General features: G+C 39.3%; 1 protein-coding gene across 1 annotated transcript in view; it reads right to left on the minus strand.

Annotated features, from left to right (window-relative positions):
* The window catches only part of LOC140465579 (beta-1,4 N-acetylgalactosaminyltransferase 2-like), a 100,168-nt gene extending 98,568 nt beyond the window's left edge, over nucleotides 1–1,600 (minus strand). Inside the window, exon 1 of the mRNA XM_072561121.1 lies at nucleotides 1,495–1,600. The gene's annotated coding sequence lies outside the window, so the exon portion shown is untranslated. The remainder of the gene's footprint in view (nucleotides 1–1,494) is intronic.
* Between the last annotated feature and the right edge of the window lie 5,765 nt (nucleotides 1,601–7,365).

A 7,365-nucleotide genomic window follows, 5' to 3' on the forward strand; every position in this document is an offset into this window, starting at 1 on the left:
GTAGGAATGGCAGCTCAAAATTCCTACTTTCTGTGTTTTCAGATGAGACAGGGAGGATGATAACATGAACAACAGAGTTACTGTTCAACTCATAATAACCTACATTGCTAAATAATTCACAACTGGGGCTATTTTCCTTGAGAGGGCGAGTGTGGACCTTACAGAGGTTTATAAAATCATGAGGGGCATGGATATGGTAAATAGACAAGGTATTTTTCCCAGGGTAGGGGAGTCCAAAACTTGAGGGCACAGATTAAAGGTGAGAGGGGGAAACTTTTTAATGGGATCTAAGGGACAATGTTTTCACACAAAGGGTGGTGTCTAGAATGAACTGCCAGAGGAAGTAGTGGAAGCTGGTACAATTTCATCATTTAAAACATATTGATGGGTACATGAATACGAAGGGTTTAGAGGGATATGGCCAAATGCTGGCAAATGGGAATAGATTGATTTAGGATAAGTGGTTGGCATGGATGAGTTGAATTGAAGGATCTGTTTCCATGCTATACACCTCTATGACTGTATAAGTACAGCCACTATTACTGGGGAACATGAAAAAAAATACAACCATATCCATGCAAGCCATCAAGGAACTGAGCCTAGTCAGAAGAAGTCAAGAGAAATTTTCACACAGCCAAAGATGAGCAATGAGGTCAAGAACCATATCAGCCAGTGCACTGTTTGTAACAAATACTAATTTAGGCAAACTAAAGAACTGCTTATGACAAATGACACGCCTGGTGACCATAGGTGATGCTTGGAGTAAATCTCTTCACTCTGATTGCAACTGATTATCTTGTTACTGTTGATTACTTTTTAAACTGTTTGGAGAAATGCAATTATACCTGTCATGGGCTGGTTGCCATGTTATATTGATGCAACGTCTAACTCAACAATCTGGAAAATGCCAATATAAGCATGTGCCTTGAAACATACATGTTATGCCTTTGCTAATACCCTCCCAGATATGGAACACAGGCTAGGCTGTGTCCAAACAGCTAGAAGCACAACATGTGTAAGTTTGACACCCTCTGATATTCCTAATTTTAGAAAGGTGATGTTTTAGTTCCATTCTCCAACTTTGAACAATTCAATATAAGCAGTCAAAGCCTGATTATGCATGTAACAGTTTTTTCCTCCTTCCTTCAGTCACAGAAAGGGAGTATATGGGATAACGCTTCTTGCATATCACTATAGAGGAGTATACAATGTTCAACAATTGAAGAATTAAAACCCCGTCTCTGGGGGAGCCAAATATGATCGGCTACTGAATGCTGGCTGAGCTCATGACTCCCACATGCCATGAATGAATTTTAAAAAAGTCTGGCAGTTAAAGTAACAAAAAAGATATCAAAAATGGGTGGAGAAATACTTGTTAAGATCCTGTTATGCGTGCATTCAATTAAAATCTTGAGACTTTTCCAAAACTTCATTTCCAAAGATATATACATTTCTGCTACAATTTATGGAAATAGACAAAAACAAATGATTTACCTTCTGTTTGTCTCCAGAATTAAGCTGAAAACATTGACTAAGTCCTCCAAATGTAATCCGTATATCTTTAGCTGAAATGTAATTGAAGGTTTAGTTTCAGCACTTGTAGACCGATTTGATGTTTCCCATCTGTTTACATCCTGATTTTGGAGCCAGTGTTTTAATTTATGGTTCTGTGCAGCACCTGCAACCAAGAATTAATCTTTAAATATTCATAACAGTCACTCATTGGTAACTGTCATACAAAATGAGTGGGTGGGGCAAGACTGGGTGGTAAAGTGGCTGAAGGTAAACTAGTTTGTCAGTGAAACAAGCGATACGATCAGTGCTAATCCAACTCAAACAAGTCAGTGTGGGGGATAAATCACCACAAGTTACCTTTAATTTGGCTAATTATTAAGAAGTCTCACTGACGATCAAGTACTAAAACAGTGATTTAAATTTTGTTGCATGTAGCAACCTAAATAATACCCCTCCGTTAAGCAGGTTAAGCCTCATAATTCAACCCGATTACTGGTGGATCTTGGCCAAGTCTCTACCAACAGAGTCTGACTCTGGAAGTGAACATACTATTTTACCTTCGGCCACTCGACCGCTCAGTCTTGCCCTATCCACCCGTTTTGCGTAACAGTTACCAATGAATCATTGTGTAACTGTTGTGAATAGTTAAAGATTAATTGTTCAATCCTCATGCATTGTTCTATGAAGTTCTGCCAAAGGAGAAGTTCCAATATTTGATTCTTATGCAGATTTTTAGCTTTTGGTCTATGTGTGATATTATTGATTTTTTTAAAAAAAAGACCCTTTCATCCAAATTACTGAAAATCTGCAGCTTGCTGTCTTATCAGAAGTAGCTTCCTTGTTCCTTGTGATATCTGGCTTTAACTATTTGTAGGAAGACACAGCTTTCTTTTAGTAACTCCTTAAATTCTTCTGAAGGGCAATCGCATATCCTTGTGGCATAAAGCAGCTTGTTATGAAGCAGATGATAAAGCTGTCTTGTTCATGCAGTTTCACCTTCCTCTTTTCTCAGACATGGCTAATTGCTTTCAATTCCTATATACGTTTGGCCTTGTCCTTTCACAGTTTATTTCAGACAGAGTTACTGCTGCTTCTTCCCAGGTGTTACACTTTATCTTTGTTGGTTCTTTCTATGAACAGGTTATTAAAGCTCTGAAGTTTATAATATCATGCTGGTGAAGTAAGAAAATTGACCCTAATGTTTTCCGTGATAACAGATGTGTTCACAAATTTGACTATTCTGTATCTGTTCCTTTGTCACCAAACCCCATGACCCAGGAGACTCTCTTTATGCTTTCTGCAATGTATTTTCTAATCAGCTTCCTCAGAAATGGGATGACACACCTCTGGAGCAGGAGGGACTTGAAGTATTTAGTTAAAAAATGCTGCCACCTGTGTACCTGAACAATTTCGCCAACATAATATTAACATATTCCCCCTTAAGTGAACACATTATAGTAATTAAATATCTACAAGACAAATAAAAGAGGAAAGCTATGATGCATGGAGGCAGAGTAGGCAGTGAGACAGAGTGTGAAAACCTGGAAACACAGTTTCAGAATGTTGATGATAGACTATTTTATGAAATAATCTTAGGAAAATTATATACAGGGTTAATGATCATTTATTTTGTCAACACCTTGGGAGAACACCAAAGTAAGCTCTGCCCTCAGCAAGAAATCTTGAATATTTATACATCGTAATGTCACATTTATAATATTTGAGTTCCAAAATGATCTGTTTGAGACAAATATATTGTTTTTTACACATTCCAAAATTATAGACTTGCCTCTTATTGACTCTCCTTATCTTCCAAGAAGCTGCTTTAGCTCAATTTTCGAACTTGCGCTATCCTGACTGCCTTGTGTCTGGTGGTGCCTTACTCAGCCTGATATGAAGTCATATGCATTCCAGCTTCAGAAAAACAACTCAAAAGTTATTGCTGTTTCAGCCAAGTTGCACCTTTGCAGGATTGTGTGTGCCTGATTTTGGCATTTTGTTTATATATATTTTAATATTTTTCCTATAACCAACAACTTATCCTGAATAAGCGAACTTTACACATATAAATCTTACTTATTAAGCTAACAACACTTGTTCATTCTTTCTAATGTAGTTAGTTAACTCAGTTTAAGGTTTTATTAATTTGGGTTTGGAAGCCTCACACTAGTGATTGTGTGTGACACCTGTAAACTGTAAAGATGCAGCACTCTCAGTATCCTGCCCCTGAGCTCCATCAGAGTGGAACTGTGAAGAAAAATATCATCCATATGGCATATCACTCCCTCAACGGTCATCTATAGACACAACTTTGGGTATCAAAGAGTTTCCAAATGATAGAAAACTATAATATCTTCCATATGAAATGCAGTCTGGACTGTTCATCTAATGATAAAAGCTAATGTTTGCATTCAATTTCATGAAGACTTAGCTCCTTGCAGCTCTGCTAAAATCTTGTTGAGGGATGTCATGTGACGAGCTTTTCATTCCATGTCTGAATTGGTTATGTTAGATACAAATACACAAAGAACTTTAGGAATTGGTTCAGGTTTTGTGCAAGAACACCAAGATGTGGGCTGGGTCACTGGTATTAAACCTCCCTGGCTTCTGTCACCATTCTAAACTTTCTAAGAGAGGGTGGAGCCATTTTTAGAGTTATTTAACACATCAATTTGTTAATCAGATTTGGATTGATCCAGTAAACCATTTACATTATGCTCAGCCCTGTGAATACTTTTGGAGTTGCCACCTGAGCTTATCTGGTCTGTCTTGATTGTTTAGTTCTTCCAACTTGCAGGCAAGGTACAAGTCATAGAGTTACAGAGTCACAGAGTCATACAGTATGGAAACAGACCCTTTAGTACAACCAGACCACGTCATCCATAATCCCAAACTATACTAGTCCCAATTGCTTTCAGTTGGCCCATTGAACTGCAAACATCTCTTATTCTTACATGTACTTACATAAATGCTTTTTAAATGTAACTGTATCTGCATTCACCACTTCCTCCAGAGTTCATTCCATACACGAACCCATCTCTGTGTAAAAAAGTTGCCCCCATGCCTCTTTTAAATCTTTTGCCGCTCACCTTAAAAGTATGCCTCATACTCTTGAAATATTCCACCCTATGGAGATCGTACCTGCCATTCACTTTATCTATGCCCCTCATGATTTTATAAACCTCCACAAGGTCACCCCTCAAGTTTCTATGCACCAGTGAAAAGGTCCCAGCCTATTGAGCGTCTCCTTATAACTCAAAGCCTCCATTTCCAGCAAGATCCTGGTAAGTCTTCTTTGAATCCTCTCCAGCTTAATAATACCCTTCGTAGACAGGTTCAGCACAAGTTCTGAAGGAGGACTACTGATTGTAGATGATACAATGAATATCAACAATTTTCTACCTTATCATGAGAAACAGTAGCCAAATGAGCTTGCATCGTTAGTGTGGTACCCCTGAATTATGCAATCAAATGAAAGCTGCAGAAACTCATACTTTAGCCAAGGTGTGTTTTTAGGGGGTATGGAAATTCCTCACCCTGTGTCCACGTTAAAATTTATCTGTTCCCATTAACCATTGTATCAAAATTACAGTTTGGATGCTGTAACTTAATTTAAAATGAACAGTTGATAAGATTATCTTAATTTAATTTCACTTTACATTAACTTAATTCACACTTCATTATAACTTGAACTTTAACTCTATCAATTTAGCTTGAAGCAAGTACCACCCGATTCGAGTGAAGTGCCCAATTTCACTCTCCATGTTGATCTTGTCTCATGGTTCCTCATCTCTCCAAAAATAACTTCAGGGCATGAACTTCTCAAATATTGACATAAGAAGAACTCAAGGTTGAATCTGTGCACTTCTACCTAATCCCATAAATTATTCCACCAATTAATTTATTTGACAGCATTATTATCCTTTTGTAAAGTTCGATGGGCATCAACTAACTGTGTTGTAATTTGTATCAGTTTTTCTGGTAAATGTTTATTAGCAGTGGCATTGTATTTCTCAAAATAGTTACTCAACATCTCTTTTAAATTATCTGTAAGATAAAAATAACCTGCCTCCCTCTTATGTATATCAATAAATTCTACAGAACCGAGTTTAGTTAGTATTTGAGATTTGAAGCAAAAAATCTTATTTGTCTATCTATCTGTCTATCTATCTATCTATCTATCGATCAGCGATCACTTGAGTCAAGCATGATTGCCTTCCATAATGATGTCTATTTGTGGGTCTTCAGATGGCTGAAGAGGCCAATCCAGGATCCACAGAGTCTATTGCAGTGTGGAGATTGCTGGGTAGTAATGGTGGTTGAACATTGTGATGGTGGGTCGGCCTCCCTGATTTCTGTCTCTCCTTGTGTAAGAGTCGCTTCTGTCCAGCAACACAGTGGAGATTGTTTTCTGGGCGTTTTGCTTCCTACCGGATGACGTTTCTCCAATGATTCTGGTTTGTAGCCATGTCCTCCCAGTTATTAATGCTGATATGGAATTTCTTCAGGTTGGTCCCAATGTTATCTTTGAAGCATTTCATTTATCTACCAGTGGCAGGTGGACCTTCCTTCAGCTGGGAGAACATGATCTGTTTTAGGAGGCGTGAGTTGAGCATTCAGAAAACACAGCCAGTCCATTGGAGTTGCTGTTGAATTATGGGGTTGGTGATGGTGGCTATGTGGGCAGCACGGTGGCATAGTGTTTAGCACTGCTGCCTCACAGCGCCAGAGATCCGGGTTCAATTCTTGTCTCAGGCAACTGTCTGTGTGGAGTTTGCACATTCTCCCTGTATCTGTGTGGTTTCCTCCCACATTCCAAAAATGTGCAGGTTAGGTGAATTGGCCATGCTAAGTTGCCTGTAGTGTTAGGTAAAGTGGTAAATGTAGTGGAATGAGCCTGGGAGGGTTGCTTTTCAGAAGGTCAGTGTGGAGTTGTTGGGCCGAAGGGCCTGTTTCCAAACTGTAAGTAATCTCATCTAATCTATGTTGACCTTCTCCAAGACATTTGTGTTAATGTGCTTGGCTTCCCAGGTGATCTGCAGGAACTATTCGTAGGGATCTTTGGTGGTGTTCTTTCAGCGTTTTAAGGTGTCTACTGCAGGTAGTCCATATTTCAGCTCAATATCGCAATGTGGGAATGACAACGGCTTTGTATAGTTGATGTTTAGTCTGCACCGATAAGTTATGGTCTCCAAACAGCCTTCTTCTGAGTTAGGCATAGTTTCCATTGACACAGCTCTGATGGTCTTGTATTTCTGCATTGACATTGGCATTAGAGGAAAGAAGGCTGTTGAGGTATAGGAAATGATCCACATTTCCAAGGGGATAGTCATCAATCCTTATTGTAGAAGGGAGTGCAGGGACTGTTGGGTGGTGGATGATGGAGCACGAGACTGTTTTATGTTAAGGCTAGTGTGTAGGAGCTCGTATGCCTTGGCAAAGCTATCTAAGATGAATGGCAGATCTTCCACAGAGTGCTGTCATGGTATTCTCATCAGCATACTGAAGCTCCAAGATGAAGGTGGTGGGGATCTTGCCTTTGGCCATGAACCTGTTACAGTTGAACTGCCTGCCATCTAAACGGTGAATAATTTGAATCTCCTTGAGCAGGTTTTGGCCAGTGAGATGGAGGATGGTGAACATATTGAATGCAATAATGCAGCCCTGCTTGACCAACCTTTCTGCTGTGAAAGGTTCGGACTCCAATCCACAGTTGCTCAGCACTGTTTCAGACATGTCATCATGCAGCAACCTCAGCACTGTGACAGAATCCGCCAGAGAGTCTGGAGATCAGCTGTGACAAAGACCTTAGTTAAGTCAATGAAGTCATGTAAAGTGGCTGTTTATGTT

Source organism: Chiloscyllium punctatum, chromosome 42 (assembly GCF_047496795.1).
Source record: "Chiloscyllium punctatum isolate Juve2018m chromosome 42, sChiPun1.3, whole genome shotgun sequence".
Lineage (NCBI taxonomy): Eukaryota > Metazoa > Chordata > Chondrichthyes > Orectolobiformes > Hemiscylliidae > Chiloscyllium > Chiloscyllium punctatum.